This window comes from Meleagris gallopavo, chromosome Z (genome assembly GCF_000146605.3).
Source record: "Meleagris gallopavo isolate NT-WF06-2002-E0010 breed Aviagen turkey brand Nicholas breeding stock chromosome Z, Turkey_5.1, whole genome shotgun sequence".
NCBI classification, from domain to species: Eukaryota; Metazoa; Chordata; class Aves; order Galliformes; family Phasianidae; genus Meleagris; species Meleagris gallopavo.
The window spans coordinates 66298174-66302095 of NC_015041.2; positions in this window are offsets into that span (position 1 = coordinate 66298174).

A 3922-nucleotide genomic window follows, 5' to 3' on the forward strand; every position below is an offset into this window, starting at 1 on the left:
TAAGATATCCTCTTTAGTAGACTTACAAGAATTGGATTCTAGAAAATTCTTAATAATATTTTTCTGATTTCTATCTTTGGAGTGTGAGATATAACTGAGTCAATTACTTTTTACTCCATCACTGTCTGTAAAGATGCTTCAAACTTGGTCTGATTATCTTGTACATTCAAAACTTCACATCTTGGTCAGTTTCCGAGAAGAACGTTGCCACCACAGACCAAATGGACTTCTGCATCAGAAATTAGCTGCCATACCAAGTGTGGTGACTACTGCTGCATGGTCCAGACTGGATATTTTTGTGTGTTGACCACCACTTATTCAATTAATTCGAAGGTTGGATTCACTGAGCAGTGACAGTTACGTGGTTTTGCATGTGCATGGAGAGTCTATTAAGTGTGAGATATTTTTCAGTGCACCTTCCTTTTTCTCAGGATGCACTGCTTCTGGGCCTGGATGAGATGGTCCTTGAAAACTGACCAGCTTTCTTGGGTCCCTCTTCCCTCTAGCAGTTTATCCCATGTCATCCTGCCAGGCAGCTCCCTGAAGAGATTGAAGTTGGCTCTCCAAAAGTCCAGAGTAGCAAACTTTCTGTGCACTCTCTTTGATGCCCCAAGGACCTTGAACTCAGTCATTTTGTGTTCAGTGTAGCCAAGGCTGTCCTTGAGTAATGTGACATTACTCACCTGCTCCTCCTCTCTGGTGAGGACAAGGTCCAAAATAGCACTTTTTCATGTGGGTTTCTGTGCTGCTTGGAAGAGGAAGTTAACATCAACATGTCCCAGAATGCTCTTCGATTTCTGATCCTGCTTTGTTGTCTCTCCAGCAGATATCAGGATGGTAGAAGTCTCTCATGAGGACCATATTTTGTGAATGAAGCTGCTCCTACCTGTTTACAGAAGGCCTCATAGTTTTCCCGATCAGGAGGCCTGTAGCAGACTCCCACTAAAGCATCTCCTCCCCCTGCTTTCCCTTTAACCCTAAACAATAAGCTCTCTGTCAGCTCCTCATCTATCCTCAAGTGGAGCTCTATGGACTCCACCTGGTCATTGATGTAGAGGACAACACCTCCTCACCTTTTCCCCCGCCAGTCTTTCCTAAAGAGTTTATACTTGTCCATTCCCACATTCAAGTCATGAGAGCCATCCACCAAGTTTCATGTGATGCTAATGATATCACAGCCCTGTAGGCACACACATGCCTGCAACTCTTCTAGTTTGCTACTCATGCTTCATGCATTGGTGTATACAGGCATTTGAGCTGGGCTCCCATTGGGGCTGATTTACCAATTGGAGTCCCCTTATCCTGCACCTTAGGTGCTCTCTTAATGCCTGTGATCCAGCTCCAGACCCAGGGCATCTATTACCATCATCAACCTCAAAGTGGGATGGTTTGAGGATCCCCTCTCCCAACAACTCTAGTTTAATGCCCTCTTGATTAAATTGGAAAGCTTGCTGCCAAAGGCGGCCTTCTTCTTGTTAGTCTTCTTGTTAGTCTTCCATTTAGATTTTTCCCTCTCCTTTCCCACCTCTGCTGGAGAAGGGAGAGAAGGAAAAAAAAAACAAACAGAAATGACTCCGTTGAGATAAGGAGGGCACTAATTTGCTAAAAACAGCAAAGGATTGTGAGATAATACAGTCTACGGGGAAGTAAGAGCAATAAATCAAGTGAACAAGTGAGGAAGATGAAAATCTTCAAAACCATCCAGCTGACCAGCAGAAGAGAGATCATCCTTCCAAAGTGTGAGCTGCTTTATATGCTGGAACCAGAAACCGTGGAAGGATTTTGGGAATTGTAGTTCTCAGAAATCAGGAAAGCACAGATTCTTCTTCAAGGTCCAGAAACCAGATGAGAAAAATACTTGAAATGTTCTGGGAAACAGGAACCGCAGATCTCCTGCCTGTTCCCCCAGCTTTGCCAGATCACTGCATGATGTCATGTTATGGAATGCCCTTGGAAAACTATGACACACACCAATTTCTTTACTCCCATACCTGGCAACGTCCCAGAGCTAGCTGCTCCTATGCGTTCTCCTGCTTTTCATCTCTAATTTTATTCCCTTTTCCTGTTTTAGCCTAGTGTAGGGCAGACATAGAGATATTGCTAAGAAAAGGCTATGAAAATGGACTGCAAGAAAACACAGGCAGATGACTTTAGAGAAAAGCATTGAGCTGTCTTGATTCTCTAAATGGCTTGAAGTAAACTCAGTTGTGAACTGTCAAGATTTCTTAAGTAAAATATCTCTTGGAAAACTTATTTTATTGAGCTTTTCTCATCACAAGTACGGAGATGAAATTTTCTGAATAAACAAATACAGAGTCGCCTCTAATTATCAGTATTCATATTTAAAAATTCCAAACCCTTTTGCAACTCTATGTATCCTTACAAAAAAACCAAAGGTGTTGAAATAACTAGACAGTAGTTCATGACTCATGAGGGTTTCTTTTCCTTCTCAGCTTCTGGAAGGATAATTTCACTGCTTTTCTCTAGTTTGTGTGACTACAAGATTAAAACAACTTTTACAAGAACATATAATGATCCTTCTCTCTCTACTTTGCCCTACATCTAACAACTGTTACCATAAAGTGGTCAACCAGGAAACTCTCTAAGACTCAAGTGGGTGAGTTAGAACAAAGGCATTGCTTAATGTCAGTGGTGGATGTGTGGAGGATACTCTCCTCCTATTCACGCAGGTCTTACACAAAAAGGTCTACAGTTTACACACATGCAGAGTCCTTTCTGGAGGTACATACAAATACAAAACCTAGCAGAACCTCCCTTATCTATTCAATTCAATGGAACCTGCCTTATCTATTCAACACAAAGACACAGACCCTTCTCATTTTCTAAATGAACGACAAGGTTATCCATTAAGGGACTAATCAAGCTGCAACTTGTATCAATCCCTACTTTTCTTTTGAGGTTTTGTAGCTAACATGCTATAATCCTCACCGTATCAATTTATTGTATCTCCAACAACAATCAGAACAATAATTACAGAACAATAATTATGTGTATCATTATACACATAATTATACATACAACAATAACAAAAACAATTATCAAAACCAGTTTCTTCAATCAATACCCATCAGGTAACCATGTGGTAAGCTTATGCCAGACCTCCTCTAAACCCCATGAGGTGTTATCAAGGAATATTTGATAGTATAGCTGTAGTTGTTGTGTTTTACCTGTAGCTTCTATTCTGCCTGATTCATTTGCATAATGAAAACAAGAAGTATTACTAACTGCACATACACCGCCTTGGCTAGCCAGTAACAAACCCAGGCCATCTGGTTCTTTATGCCTGTTTGTCAGATTGCCCCAATTTCTCAGTTTTACTATGCTGTGGCATTAGAGAGTGTCTCTAAGGATGCAGATAAATTAACTGTTGCTTTTTCTATTTCAATGATTCCCAGCATTGGGAAGAACTACCAGATGAAGGAATGGAAGCGATTTGTCTTCTCAGCTAAAGAATTGTTGATCCTTTTCAGTTTTTCTAATACTTTGCATCTAGGTAGTATACCCCAGTCATTGCATTGCTGCAAATATCTCCTCAGTGCTCAGAATAAATGTTCCTGTTAAAGGAGCATTAGTATACAAGCAAATGTACTTTCATTTCCTTCACATAACCAAAATTTCCCAGCAACCAGTTCGTTCCTGTAGCGGAGCATACAATTGGGCCACCAGATCCAAAGGTGCCTATAACTGTCCCTTCTCATATTTTTGGTGTCTTGTTTGTTTAGGCCTCGTGTGAAATTGCCAAACAAAGGTATAGAATGATTCCATTTCGTCCTCCGTATGGATCTGCCTGGTAGGTATACCCCAAGGCATGCAACATGCAATGTTTTTTTGGTTCTCTCACAATAAAACCATAAGCAAATGTTAAAAAAAACCAAAAACCTGCATGCTTCCAGTGCTTAAT